Below are 14,924 nucleotides of genomic sequence, written 5' to 3'. Positions count from 1 at the left end.
GCGGCTCCTGGCCCCGGGGGGGCGGCGGGACCCGGGAGGAGGGTGTCGGGAGGAGGCGCGAGGCCGAGCGTCGACGCGGGGAAGGCCGCTGCGGGATGGGGCCGCGCGACGGGGGAGTAGGGGGGAAATGCTCCGCTTTGTCCAGCCCCGGGGAGACCGTGGTGCCTCGCCCACAGCCCAGCGGGGAAACGGGCGACACCGGAGCGCCGCCATGACGCGACGAGTCCACAACAAGACCCCGCCGCGCCCCGCGCCCCGCTCCGCCTTCCTTCCCTCGCCCCGCCCCTCGCCCCGCCCCTCGTTCCCCGGGGAGGTGACGTCATCGAGAGCGCCTCCCGATTGGGCCGGTGTGGGCAGGTGACCGCGCTGTGTGACGCCAGCGCGTCGCCGGGGAGGCAAGGCGGAGGGGCAGGTAGACAAGATGGCGTCGCCCGGTCGCGGGGCTGGAGGTGGCGGCTCGGCTGCGCGGGCTTCGTAGGGGCGGGGGGCAGCGGCCGCGGGGAGAGCCGGAGCCGCCAGCCGGGGGGGGCCGCGAGGCGCCGCGCAGGTAATGACCGGGGCCGGGCGAGGGGCGGGGGCGGAGCCCCTTCGGCAGCCCGCGGTGGGGGCGGCCGGTCGCGGGGGCCTGGCGGGGCGGCCCTGCCCTGCCCTGCCCTGCCCTGGCCGGGGCCGGGGCTGGGGCCCGGCGGCTCCCGGTGCCCCCTCGCCCGGACCGGGCCGGGCCCGCGTTGTCGCGGGGAGGGCTCAGGGGTTGGCGAGCCGCTCTGGGGGCTCGGCGGCTGGCCGAGTCGGAGGAGAATATCTCTGTGTTCGTGGGCCCTCGGGGAGTTTCTCTTCGGAGAGGTGATCGCTGCTGGAGTGTGGGTGAACGTTCAGCGCCCCTGGAAGCAGAGGCTTCCCCGCGTTAAGGAAACGCGTGAGGAACCGCCTGCGTTTGCTTGGAGGGCGGCTCGAGCGAGCCTAGTGGTTCTTGTTTTTTGGGGTTTTTTTTTTTTGGTCAAGCCTACTTTCCGATAACTTGTTTTTCTCCGGCTTTTGCGTTGTGACAGCTGTAGTACTCTTCTGCCCTATGCCACTTGTGATTTCATAGACTTCTGCTGCGTCTGCTCTTTGGTTGCATCTGTTCAAGGCATAAGAGCCAAAGTTTTGTTTCCTAATGGGTGGGTAGTGGCCTTTCATATCTCTATTAATCTTTGTTGCCTCTTTCTGGATCTTTTCCAGTTAACTGCTCTGCATTTGAATTGGGAAGAGGATCCTATCTTTCTCTACATTTGAGAGGCAGACATACCATGGATATATTTACCGTGGTGTAAGAATGAATTAGTCTGGTAGTTTCTGACTTTGTGATAATGCTATTTAGCTTAGTGCTCACTAGCAGTAAAATAGTTAACACTTCCCTGAATAATAATTCAAGGTCTTTTTTTCTTGAGGTTTAATAGCTCAGAATCCCTTATTGTAAAGGAAGAGTTAGGATTACTTTGTTTTTCAACTAGTAAAAGAAGTTATAATCCATGGAAATGAATAATTGCTTTATGAAATGTTCTTATTCACCCAAATTATTAGAAAATAATCAGGAAAAAGAAGTCTTGCAGAGTGTTTATGATGTTGATGCTGTCTCATTAGCATAGAGATAAGCAGGTGGACTCTAGCACTTGGCTGTAAAACTGATAAAGCTGTTTTCCTGAATTCCGTTGACTCCAAATGTTGTATTTATCTTGAGTTTAAACACTTTGAGGTGGATATTCCTAAATACCAAGTGATTATGGCCAAAATAAGGAACAAATGAGTGGTGACTGCTGATATAATCTCAATTTCTATGGCGCTGATAAAAAGAACATGAAGTGCTGCATCTCAAAAGCTTTTAGGGGCTTGAGGTTTTTGAGGGTCCTCTGTGTGTGTGTTCAGGGTGGTGTCTTCCTCTTTTCCCTAACACTCTAGATGATGTTAGAGCAAGGAGTGGCACTACAGTCACCCAGACCCCTTCCTCGCCTTCCTTGCCAGTCCCTTGGGATACAAGGCTTTCTCTCTCAGTGCAGACACTCCTGCAACTGCTTGCTTCCTAGGACTGGCCCTGCATACCCCGTATCTCTGTTCTGCAGCAGCACTTTGGAGGGATGAGGGCAGAACGCTTTCAGCCCCTTCCTCCCTGCTGCACAGAACAGAGCTGTGTGTGTAGCACTACCCTAGCTGTGGGGAAGGGAATGGGGCTGACGTGTGTATGTGCAGTGGCAGCACAGCATAGATGGACTGAGCTGCTCAAGGCCATATGCAGTATGGTGTTAGGCTAATAGCTGTATACGGCAATACTGCAGTAGTACTGCTACTTAATGACTTTAATGTACACGCAGAACTGATTTGAATGTGGCATTGCTATGTTAGATCACCACTGCAACTGGGTCACTTAGAATTAAAGCTTTGTTGAAAAAGTTTAAGGGTAGTGGGAGAGAAGATATGTAACATTGGAATTTAGCTGTTGTGAACCCATGATTTTAAAGCCTCTGAAACAAAACTGAAAGTGATTGCACCTTCATTGCTGTCTCATAGGCTGGATCTGGCCTGTGAGTTTGATTGCTGAGGGTTTTTTTCCTGTGCAGGGCACTGTGGAGCAAAGGAGTCAGGGAAGGCGTTGCTCACACAAGGAGCAGAGGCTGTGTATAAGTCCAGTGAAAATAAAAATATATTTATGTGAAATTCTGAAGGTGGGGAAAAACTCTAGGGTATATAAACAGATAAATGTGAGTTTCTCTTTAATAACTTGAACTTCAGTTTCAGAATATTTTTGTAAATATACTCTGCTGCGCTGCTCAGCTGCAAAACTTATTTGTTTAGCTTATCTTAATGATTTTTACCCATTAGCTATTAAAAATATGTGGAAGAACTCTGCCTCCATTGTTCACATGATGTCTAGTAGTGCCCAGTACTTGTTATCCTAGAGAGAATCTCTAATAAGCAATAGAGGAATTGGGTTTCTGGACCCATCCAGTGGACCATATCATCCAGTACTGTCACATGGGCTCTTTTGGGTAGTGCTGGTGGGGAAGTGCTATGATGCCAAAAGACATATCACCTTCCATTTTTTTGGTATAATAATATGGTTTTATGTTACTTCCAAAAACTTCAGGAATTGATCATATAGAATTTTATCTGTGTTATTGTCAATATCTAGTTTTTGTACCGTAAATTCTTGACATCGGCTTGTTCCTGAATTCTGCAGTTGGTGCTAGCTTTAAATTTATTACTGATCAATTAGTCAGTATTTGTTTTATTAGATGGAAACTGGATTCCTTTTGAGTTTTGTTTATAATGTAATCACCCACAGTCTCTTCAATCTTATGAAACTTCATAGCTTCAACTATTGCTGGACATAGATTTTTTACCTGAAGGCTTTACTGTCTATATAAAATCGATCAGTTGAACTCAAATCAATGACATTGTAAAGGAGATCTGGAGGAATTGTAATTGAAAAGCTCTGGATTTTTTTTTTTTTTTTTTTTTTTTTTTTTTTGAAAACTACTATTTGAAGGAAGGGCCTGGGGAGAAGGGGATGTTTACAAATTATAAATAGCTTTTTATATTTAAAAAGTAGGTCTTCTAGAATGCATGAAAGAGATTTCTCTGTGCTGTGTCTGCTTGCTCTGATAACTAGGAAGGCAACGTTATTGATCTTACACCTTGTACTAGTCTGCAATAGATCATTAGGATTACAATTAATTGATACAGGCCTGAGCTCATGGTTTTTCTATGTTAACTACCTAGGTAGGTAATCCTCTCTGGCATGTTAGTACGTTGCTTAATGCTTTGACTGTCTGACTTGGTTTGAGTAAGCTCCTGCTCCATGTCCCTAATGACCTCTTGCAGTCGGTGTGGCCTTGTACTGAGGTCTTTTAAGAGAAACTTAACTTTTCCTAATTTTAAATGATCAGATTTATTCCAATCCTTGTTTGCACAAGAGAGGAGTTTTCTTAAATATTTGAGGAATAGTCTTTTCTGTGCTTGGGAATTTTGAAAGAACACTTTGTACATCCTGAATTAATTGTGTTTATTTTCTTTAAAAGATTGCAATCTTTGTTCAGATTCTTTAATCTTACACCATACTTTTTTGAAATAAGCAAGTATATAAAAGGGGGAACACAGTATTGCTGCTCAGGCTTATGTTTTAAATCTTCTTTAGAAGGGAAAGAATATTTGTTCAAAATACTATGTTGCATCAGTTGCATTATGGCCTCCATCTTAACTATTAAGAGTTGAAATGGAAATTCTTAGCATGTGCTTTCTCAGTTGTCTTTTGATCAGCAAGTCTGACACAGATAACATTTTAACTAAGAAAATTGGAAAAGCATGAGTCCTGTCCAAGTAGTAGTCAGTTCTTCCTGTGGAAGATGGATTGAATATGAATATGCTTAAGTTATTTAGCTATTGGGAGTTGGCATTTTGAAAACCAGAAATAGAGTTGTGAACTGCTGTTCAAAGTCTACTCTGTGTTGTCAGAGATCAGCATTCATCATAGCTGTCCACTAGATTATGCAAAAGAGATCATTTAAGTCCTTTCCTAATGTATGTTTGTGCTGACACTGTTTGACCTCTCTAGGATAGCAACAGATGAAGCCACAACTGAAATGACTGAAGAGATTTATCCTGCAAGCTTCGGAGGCTGGATTTCTACAATTCTATGTATTACCAACTGCATTATGTCAGTGTTAGTGTTGTCCTTAATCTAGATACGGAGATGTGCTTTTGTATTCAGTTTGGTTTGCTTCATCAACTCTAGACTCTAAAAGAAAATTAGACTCTTAATTTATGAGCATCCTGCAAATTGTTATATTAGAAAAGGAAATACATGTTCTATAACAAAGCTACACTGGGTTCCACCCTAATGACTAATGTCAGTGTGTGGCGTCTTTGCACAGTGGTGTATAATAACTTGAAATAGAAATATGGGAGATATTTGCAGAGATTGGAGTTTATATGAATAAAATAACCATTAATTATCTTGAATAATATTGTCTGTGTTGGGGGGGAAGGATCAAAAGGCTTTATACTACATGTAGCCTGAGAAAAGAATGTGTTTTTTATCCTTCAGTTAAGTATTAGGTGACCACAGACAGTTTATTGCCAGTCTCTTTGTTTAACTTATCAGAGGAAAAATGCTGAAAAGTCTTGCCTTTCACTTTGCTTGCTATGTCCATAGCAGTATAAAAATGTGTGTTTTTTAATTGTGCTTTTCAGTAAATATATTTAGATTCTTTATTGGGGAGGGGAAGAAGAATGACTAAGGTAATATATTCCTTAAATCAAGTGTCAGCTGGAGTTTTACAAACAAATGGATGGAGAAATTATGGTAGAACAGAGTAATTTTGCAATCAGAGGCTAGTGTCCCATAGAGATTTTAGGGGCAAGTTTCCATAGTATTATATGCCCCTGAGAACTTGCGAACTCCTTATAAACCTAGATTAGTTATTAATCCAGCTGTAATTCTGTCAATGGTCATTGGTTGGCAGAGTTATGTGCTTAAATTACAAAAGTAACTGCAGGTGGTACAGAGCCATCGAAAGTGTTGCCTTCTAGGCACTGTCCTGAGGAATGATCTTAAAATGTTTGAGTAAGGAGGTTCTTTATCAAGTTTTAATCTACCAATATTCAACTAATCATTTTAATTTGAAGAATTGTTAGGTTTGTGTGTGTGTTTGCATGTGGGGAAATCAGGACTCTCACAGCTGTTAAGTCTCATGCTATGCTAAAACTAGCACAAGCAATTGGGTCCAAAATAGTTCAAAAGTGCTGAGATGAGAGATGCAAAATGCAATTACTTAGGGTACAGAACTGTCTGTGGAAGAATAACTGCTCAATTCTGATTAATATCTTAGCAGAGAAGGGTTCTGGGGATGTGCAGTTATGGACTTCCTTCTTGTTTGTAGAGGAGAGTTTAATATATGCTTTCTACTGACTTACCAGGAGTTTTTTCAGTGACTTATAAAAAGTCCATAAATGCTATTAAAATGCTATTAATGTTTCTAGATTACTGAATGCGTGATCTTAGTGGTGTGATTTTTTTTTAAAAAAAAGCAAGTGCAGATAAAGGTAGTATTAAAAAAGTTTATTGCTTTTTACTAGTACCAGTTTTACTTTATCTGTATACAAAGTGAAAGCTAGCAAATTCAAGTATGGACATGAATGTAATGCTATTATGTACAACAGTTTCTTCTACCTGAGTATCTTCAACTAGAAAAGTCTCAGTAAATACAGTTTAAAAAGCCCGCAGGTATATTATGAGATAAAAGGTAAATGGAGGCAAACAATGGCCAAGAAGTTGCATGTGACATGAAGAGCTCCATGGTCTAAGCTGCTTTTGGAGCTGGGGATATGCTCTATGGCACCATGTCAACCAAATGTGTGTGTGTGTACCCCTTTCTTTGGGGGGGTGCTGAATGTAATATGGTATTGGGCTGATGAGAAGGTTCTTCTCTAGCTCCTCTCCCCTCTTCCAAGGAAACAGACATTCGAAATAAGCCAATATTAAGTGCAAGGAGTTGACTGTCTTCTGAATAGATTGATTCTACTTAGGAATGTAAAGGTCTGTCTTGTTTCTCATCAGGTTGGGAGAGAAGTTGTTTATCTGTCTTATTCACTACAAGCCATTTTCAAGGCGTGTTTCTCCTTTAGCTTAAAATTATTGCCGGAATGGGTACTTCTGTCATTAACATGAAGCACTGGATTTGCTTTTTAAAGTAAGCTGCATTGAATCAGATGTGCTGCTTAAAAGGGGAAGGCTGGATTGATTCTCAGATGACAGAGAAGGGGAATATAAATTTGAGCTGGGGAACAGTCAACCCATAGTCTTTCTACTTTCCTCTTACAAAGCAGCAGGAAGTGGGATTTTCTTTGTTTACTTGCCTTTTTTTCCTCCACTGTAATGATCATCTGTCTACTGAGATGTATATGTATACTGTTAGCCGTCCCATGTTGCAGCTGGTTTGTGAGGTACTTGGAGAGGAGAAGCTGTAGGCGCAGATGTTAGATGGTCATGGGACTATTGCATCCAGCGACTTACTCCAATCTAGTTATGAAATGAAAATAAGGCTAAAAGTTGTTGAAGCTGAGTCAAACCTGCTAAAATTTCCTGACAAAAGGGGGCTAATATATTTCTGAGGGCTTCTCTTGCGTATAAAATGAGCTGTTCATTTAGTTATTCATCACTTTGAGTGTTTCAGTGCTTGCATTCATTACAGATGCTGTTGAAGAAATTGGTAGCATTCAGGAAAAATTGGCACGCGCTATTTTCAGTCTCACCCACTGGTACAAAAGTTGCAAATTTAAATGAATTTGAAATAGTAATTTAGAAAAAGTTTTTTGGAATAAATTCAAGTTCATATTATAAATCAAGAAGAACATCTTTAGAGTTTTTTTGGGTAAGATGAAAAGCTGTATAGGAGTAGTTTAAAAGGGAGAATTGAAGGACAGGAATGTTGGAAGACCAAACTTGAGAGAGTGCAGTGAAATTCTTGGGATAGCCGTGGATTTGGGATTCAGGAAAATACAGGTTCTGGTCTAGTTCTGTCACTGGCTAAGCTGGATGGCTGTGGGCAAACTGCTTCATCTTTGTACCTTGTTCCCCCAACCTGCAAAACAGGGATAGTTTTTATTCCTTAAGTGCCTTGAAAATTACTACTGTAAAGCGTTGTGTGAGAACTAGGCCGTGTTACTGGTATAATGGAGTTTCAGCAAAATGACCTGCTCTGGGGAGAACGTTTGGGGAGGAGGATGTGTGTGTGCATATATATATTCTGTTCCTGGCAGTATGAATATCCTGTTGCCTTCTGGATTTCACCTGAAAGTGTATTTCAGTGGTTACAGTTTCTTTTCCATTTTTTTATTCTACTTGAGCCTCAGATGGTCTTCGTATGCTCTTATCTTTGGGTGGCTGGTAATTGCGTTTCGCTTCCAGTGCTTCATGGCTTTCTGGGTTTTGTTCTGTATTTCCCTGAAATAAAGATCATTCTGTATTTGTAGTGAAGAGCAGATTTCCAGTCTATGCTTGTTCCCAAATGGGCCTACTCCAAACATTAACTCCCAAAATAGGATTGCAGTGCTCGAAGAGCAGACAGAATTGCTGTCTCAAAAAAAAGCAGATATATTTGTGTGTATTTTTTTCTTTCTTTAGTGAGGAATTGTAAACTTAATTCCATTTTTTCCATGTTAAAAATAAAAATATGAGTGTAAGGGTCATTTTATGATGCTTCCAAATCTGCTGAATATCTTGTTTTCCTGAAGCTAGTGGCCTCTGCTCAGCAGGGAGGAGTTGTGCCTGTGACGCAGACTGCTTCAGAAAGCCTTTCTGTAAAAGTGAGTTTACCAACTGGAACACGGCTGAAAGATATGTCTAAAGGATTTAATAGCTGCTCTACTTTTCTTCTGAAAGTAGATATGTTTGTATGTTAACTACTAGTAAGCTTTGCTGTGGCAGTTGCTCACGTGCAGTTGACCTTGTTTAATTGACCTACTGACTTTCTTTTTTCCTGTTGTTTGTCACTTCCTTTTCTGGACTCAGCTGAACTACTGGCTGAACCACTTAGGCAGTCCCAGACAGTGGCCTCAAATAGTGGCCTGTGCTGCTTGAGAACCCCCCCGAATCAAGAGATTGAAAGGAAAAAATTTCTGTTTCGGCATTGGAGTGTGCTGCCTTCAGGTAGCACGGGCTGCTTTAAAGCTTTTCTAATCTGAGATTTGACTCATCATATTCTGTGTTCGTAATAAACCAAATGTTACAGTTTAGGGAAAACTCAGTTTGACTTTTCTGCACACGGCTAGGTTCTTGCTTTTCTATGCTAGACAAGCTCACTAAAGACACCATAATTTCTTGTGATCCAAGTGAGTTAAATGCAGAAGTGCCACCACTATTCTGAGCCTGTTCTGATGGCTCCTGCTGTTTTTATGTCCTTTTTGCTTGATACCAGCTGATGACACTTTTGTTCCTGTATGTTTTAAAGAGCAGGACTTGATGTTTACTACTAGCTTTAGTCTTCTGTTAACAGACCTTTTGAAGAAACAATTAAGGTTTACTTAAGGTATAAGCATTCACTTAAACTCTTTTGTGTTTTTTTGTCATTTTGCACTTGTTCTATGCTTAATTAAAATGAGTGGAACTTGTTTTCTTTATTTGAAACATGACTTCTTGTAGCAGAATGAAATTCAGTGTTAACTACTCATTATTTCCCTTCTAGATCATCATTTTGACGCAGTCATTCAGTCCTATCTGGGAAAAAAAGAGGAAAGTAGGATTAACTGGTACTGTGTCTGGAGATGAAATGAGATTGGTTCTTTCTTAAACCTTACTGCAATGGGATGATATTTTTATTAGCTTGACTCACTCTTAGATTTCAATTTAGTTGCCTTGTTCTGTTGTGTTAGTCTGGGAAGGAACATAGCATTGAGAGCTCAGCTCAGGGAACTTACTTAAAAAAAAAAAAAAAAAAAAAAAACCTAAAGTGAGCGTTCACCTTACGTAGCAGTCAGTTTTTCAGTTTTTCCTGGTCTGTAAGCTTTATTTGTAGCAAAGCTTGATCTCTTCAGTTGTGTGTTTCTGTGTATATTTTTTTTCCAGGTTCAGCTTTACAACAAGGGTTGGATAATGACAGGTATATCACTCCTACTAGGCCAGTTGGATATGAATTTAGGATAAAATTGAGCTGGCACTGAAAGCTGAGACTGTGCCAGTGACCTCTTGGTTGGTGGGAGAAGTGCTTAAAACCTCCAAAAAGTCAAGAGTGCCTTAAGAAGCTGTCACATCTGTAGTACCTAAGACAGAGTTCATCTCTCTCCTGAGCTTGGTTTGCCTGTGTCTTGACAGCAAGGAGGAGTTGTTTTGAGCATCAGGAAGGTTTGTATGACATGGCATAAATGCATAAATTTTTATATATATTCACTTTTCTGGAAAGTCTTTTGTAAGAACACAGTGTAGCTTATGATCAGCTCTCAGCGTTTTCAGTAGTAAGAATTCCTTAAAACTTCTGCTCTCATGTATCTCAAACTGCATATTCTGTGAAAAAATAATTTGTTCCAGTGGCTATTAGGGTGGTTCTTGGAGAACATACGAGACAGACTGGTGGCATCTTTAAATATGGAGCTCTGTTCTTTGGTATAATACTACCTGTGATCATGCAAATGCTTCTAAATTAGGTGAATTTGCAGAGAACTTTCATTCTCAGAATTTGGTGCTCCTATTTGGGAAAAAAGGAGGTATGTTAGAGAAGAACTGGGGTGTCACAATACTGGAAAAGTTGAACAGTTTTCTCCACATTATGGGGGAGAGATCCTCTAGGAAGTGGGAGAAGACTGCTGGTGGCCTTGTGTGTATTTAAATTGGATTTAACTTGCTTAGGGTGCAAGCAGGGTTTTGGAATGGTAGGTCACACACTTAGAGGTTTCTGTCAGTAGCATATTGAGTTTTGCTGGGAAAATACTAAGTGTGTGGTGAGAGTGGGTCATGCGTGTGACCCTGGCATAAGCAGGAAGATGAGTGAATTTACAGTAGCTCGACACTGGCTCTGTTATTCTTGTAGAGCACAATACACATATTTTGGCTGAGTTTGAATATAAGAAATGGCAGCTGATGTTTGGCCTAGCAGATTTTAGTTGTCTGTTTTAAGACTTTAGTCCATCTTTATTTCTTGCTGGGTATTTTTGCCTGCTTTGTTTAAAAAGATAGTTTTGTAAACATTCATACTTCACAAAACTGCTAACACAAGAGCACAGCTGTGAATATATATAGTACCATTTCTCTTCTGAGCTTTAGCAAGGAAAAGGTAACAGTTGTATAGCTTGCTTTAAAATGGACTTCTTTTGAAAGTGGAGAATTATTTAATTGCTATAGTGTACTTAAATATATTAAGTCCTAGTTAATTAGCATTTAGCAAGAGAATATGTACTGCTTATTGCCATAAAAGAATTGAATAGCATTCTAGTTCAATAGTGATGGTAGATGCTGGTGTTGCCTGCAGGACTGAATTTATTTCTGTATAACCTAACATGGAGAGCAGCTCTGCAGAGAAGGACCTGGGCGTACTGGTGGATGACAAATTAATCATGAGCCAGCAATGTGCCGTTGTGGCCAAGAAGGCCAATGGTCTCCTGGGCTGCACTGGGAAGAGTGTTGCCAGCAGGTCAAGGGAGGTGATCCTGCCCCTCTACTCAGCCCTGGGGAGGCCTCATCTGGAGTGCTGCGTCCAGCTCTGGGCTCCCCAGGACAAGAGAGACCTGGAGCTACTGGAGAGAGTCCAGCGTAGGGCTACAAAGATGATCAGAGGGCTGGAGCACCTGCCCTACGAGGAGCGGCTGCAAGAGAGCTGGGCCTCTTCAGCCTGGGGAAGAGAAGCCTGAGGAGGGATCTTATCAATGTGTACAAGTACCTGAAGGGAGAGTGTCAAGGGGATGAGGACAAACTCTTTTCAGCTGTCCCGTGTGACAGGACAAGAGGCAATGGGCAGAAACTGAACCACAGGCAGTTCTGCCTGAGCGTGAGGGGGAATTTCTTCTCTATGAGAGTGACGGAGCACTGGAACAGTTGCCCGGAGAGGTTGTGGAGCCTCCTTCTCTGGAGCTCTTCAAGGCCCGCCTGGATGCAACCCTGTCTACCATGCTCTAGGTGACCCTGCTGAGCAGGGAGGTTTGACTAGATGATCTCCAGAGGTCTCTTCCAATCTTACTGATTCTATGAACATGAGCTGTTTGTACTTTTCTCTTGCTCAAAGAGCATAAGAAGAGAGCTTGAGACTGCACAGATTCTGTTATTTCTGGATTAGAGGCAGGATGTTCTGGTTAATGACAAGAGTAGTTTTATAGTGGCAGCACGTTGAGAGTGTTTATCTAGATCTCATATGTAACTGGGGATAGTCTGAAGTATTAACAATATTCAAGTACTTGATAGTCAGGTTGTTGTTACTGAAATCTCTCAACAACAAGTAGTGTATTTAAGCTGTTTCAGACTTGCATCTTAAATGTGCAAGATGTTCTCGTATTTTTCATCCATCTTTTCCTAATTTCAGTTGTTTTCGCCATTTTACCATAAGTGTATCTAACTAGAGGAGGTTTAAATTATTACCTTTCTTCTGAAGTGGGTTAACTAGAAAAGTTAACGTTTATACCTGACTCTAAGCAGTGCTAAGATGACTGTTAAAGATTTGCTACTTTTTAGTAGTATATCCCGTGCTAATTAAGCTGAACCAGTTAAACTTGTTAGTAGTTACTAGATGCCTTCCTGTGATTATTTTAAGTGCTCAGAAGTGGTAGATATTTTCTGTCCAAACCTTTATGTATGAAAATTGTTAAGTAAAAACAGTTATTCTGCTCACCTATGTTCCATCAAATTTAGGATTTATTTTGCTGTGGAATTATTATAGCTCTCACTGATAGTGAGAGTGCTGGATCATCTTTTTGTGTGTGTGTTTTTTTTCCCCTTCCTGATTGTAGGAGGAATTGCATAGCATATTTATATATTCAGCTGTAACTTATTGTTCAAATAGCTTTTGTGCTTTTGTAGTATACCAAAGAGGGAAATATAGACTCCTATTTTGAATTTGCCACCCTTTTCTTAGTGGTGTTGAGGCTGATGAAGCTGACGTCTTCAAGAAGCAGAGGAGATGTAAACATTTTTTTTTTTTTTTTTTTTTTTGGTTTTGCTTTTCTATTGAGATGATCTTAAATAACTTAGGTAAGTCTGTAGTAGAAACTACATCTTAAACTTCACATCTGTCCTTAGACTTGACTTAACCTGAGCTACTCCTTTATTTGCCAAGGGTTTGAAAGTCAGACCAGTCTTAAATGTTAGCTGGAGATAGCTTTCTCTTATGACAACAGTCCTTTTGGGGGAAAGCTTCCTTTTTTAAATAGGTTATCTGTTTGTTAATAAAATTGTGAACTTGGAATAGGTACATCTTCTGTACTCTTGGTTGCCAAGGTAGTCTCTGGCTAAAAGAAAAGCTTGCCCTGATCAGCTTTGACCAGGGTAGATGAGTAACTAGTATGGCTGAAACACAATTCAGTGATTGAAAAAACCTGATGTATTAATTTACTGTATTTACTTTTTCCCTTATTGCTAGGTGAAGTTTATGGCAAACTATCTTATGGCCCAAATGGACAGTCAGGACCTTAAAGGAGGAGTAGGGCTGTCTGTTATCTGTTAAGAGCCTAAATCCTTAACCAGCTTGAATAATAGGCACTTTTAACAAGTGTGATATCTTTAAGTATGCGATATCTTTAATGAATAAAGTGGGACATTACATGAGGAGAGCTGCATAGCTATAGTTATCTAATATTCATTGCAATTAATCTATATGGAACAACAGAGCGAGAGAGATGCAGTGCTTTTCAGATAGTGTAGAAGAGCTGTCTTGCAATTCAATTCCCTGTTGACTGATATACACTGAAGCAGAAGGTATAATTGGGCACTGTGTCACATTAAGTAACTGCACAATTTGAAAAATCAGTTTCTCTTAATGCTTGTTACTGCTAGGAAGAGGCTCTTCGACATCTGCATGAAGAGCTCCTTAATGGAGATTGTTGGCATCATTAAAGAATGTGTTGTCTCATAATTCAATAATGTGATATGCGCATAGACCTGCTCTTCAGGGACTCTTTTCTCCCTGTCCTTCCTACTCATGTATTCTAGAAATGCTTTTAAAAGAAGCGCTATTTTACTGGTTCCAGTACCTCTATCCCTCAGTCATTTCTCAGAAAGTAACAAACTAAATTAATTTGATGCTTACGGGCTATCTTTAAATGATCCAAACAGATTTTTCAGAGGAGAAGTCTCAACTGTGAAATGTGGATTTTGTGTGCACCAGGGATACTTCACCCCTACCCTTCCCTTCCTTGTGTTCCCCTTTGTCATTGTTGTTGCCTGCTCTGAAACTGGTTAAATGTAGCACGATTGCTTGTACTTATATCACATGAGATGAAGAGATGAAGACATCTCCTAAGATTTATTTTAACTAGTGGCTATTGAAAGTCAAATGAGAACTTCATACCTGTGATTGGTTCAGTGATGGTCTGGTTTGTGCTCCTTGATCCTCAAATAGAGCCGCCACTGTAATGCAGCTCATCTCCGGATTGCGTTGGCGCTTGAAGGGATTACTGCAGATATACTTTAGACAGGTGTTTTTTTTTTTTTTTTTCTTATTAAGATTAGTGAAAGTGATGCCTTTTTTTGCTGAAGAGGATGTGCTTGCAGCATGTCAAATCTACTTTTACAATGGCTTTATCAAAACAGCAGTTATCGGTGGCTCAGTATCATCATGCCTTATGAAAGGGGAACACCTCCAGGCAGCTAGCTGGCTGAATGTGCTCATTGTTTGGAGAACTGTTAAATGTACAAACCAAAAGTAGTTGCTACAGATTTTTGAGTGATGTTATCTCTTTGGAGACTGCAGTAACTGCAATCTGAATTCATCTTGTGTTAAACTTCTGAAGTCAGCATTTTGTTGTCAGTCTATCTGAGAGATCTCAATTGTGTAAACATCCTTGGATTGAATACTTACATTGGGAAGCTTTGGTATGAGAATTTTAACTTGTATTACCTTAACAGCAGTCTACAGCTGCATTTGTATGAGGCTATATGCAGAATCCTGGTGTTGGTCATAGGTTCTAACTTCCATTGAAACAAGTAGTTGTAGTAAAACTTCTAAAATGCTTTCTAAATCTGGAATACCTGTGACAGTTAAACCAATCACTTGAATAAAAATACTTTTTGCTATTTCTCAGCATCAAACCGTTAATAGTCCATGAATCTAATATAAGCAGCATGAAAATGATCCAAGTCTTTTTGCAGTTTTCAGAGTGAGTGGATCCATCCTCAGTTCTGTATACTTTTCCAAGCTACTACACATTATGGAGGCTAAGACGCAAGTTCTCAGTTGCATCTTTTTCTGTGTGAA

The 14,924-nt window shown here is 40.9% G+C and overlaps 1 protein-coding gene across 2 annotated transcripts in view; it reads left to right on the top strand.

Annotated features, from left to right (window-relative positions):
- Positions 1 to 371: 371 nt before the first annotated feature.
- Positions 372 to 14,924, top strand: part of UBAP1 (ubiquitin associated protein 1) — a 34,831-nt gene continuing 20,278 nt past the window's right edge. The window contains exon 1 of one of the 2 annotated variants that reach the window (XM_062599455.1): positions 372 to 412. The gene's annotated coding sequence lies outside the window, so the exon portion shown is untranslated. Of the gene's footprint in view, positions 413 to 490; positions 548 to 14,924 lie in introns of those variants that run through there. The other variant, XM_062599456.1, reaches the window with a different exon arrangement.

Source organism: Rhea pennata, chromosome Z (assembly GCF_028389875.1).
Source record: "Rhea pennata isolate bPtePen1 chromosome Z, bPtePen1.pri, whole genome shotgun sequence".
Lineage (NCBI taxonomy): Eukaryota > Metazoa > Chordata > Aves > Rheiformes > Rheidae > Rhea > Rhea pennata.
The sequence above is the reverse complement of the archived record's forward strand: the minus strand, read 5'-3'. Positions and strand labels throughout refer to the sequence as shown.